The sequence below is a fragment of the Penaeus monodon genome, chromosome 33 (assembly GCF_015228065.2).
Source record: "Penaeus monodon isolate SGIC_2016 chromosome 33, NSTDA_Pmon_1, whole genome shotgun sequence".
Classification (NCBI taxonomy): domain Eukaryota; kingdom Metazoa; phylum Arthropoda; class Malacostraca; order Decapoda; family Penaeidae; genus Penaeus; species Penaeus monodon.
Window position 1 is genome coordinate 3,056,507 of NC_051418.1, and position 255 is coordinate 3,056,761.

Here is a 255-nt window from a genome sequence, read left to right on the forward strand (position 1 = left end):
GGTTAGTGTCGTGCCGCTTGAACAAAACTAGCTGTATCACACACGTACATCCCATGGTACCGATGTTTTTTTTTAACGTGTAAGAATTATTAGGATTATAATGGCTTAAACCTGATGTCGAATACGGTAGAATTATGGGTTATAACTTAACTGTCCTAAAAACAAGTATTTTGCATGCTTGAATGACTTCCACATTCTTACCATGCTATATCATTGTTAAAGTTGTTCACATAGTGAATTATCATTCACATGGTG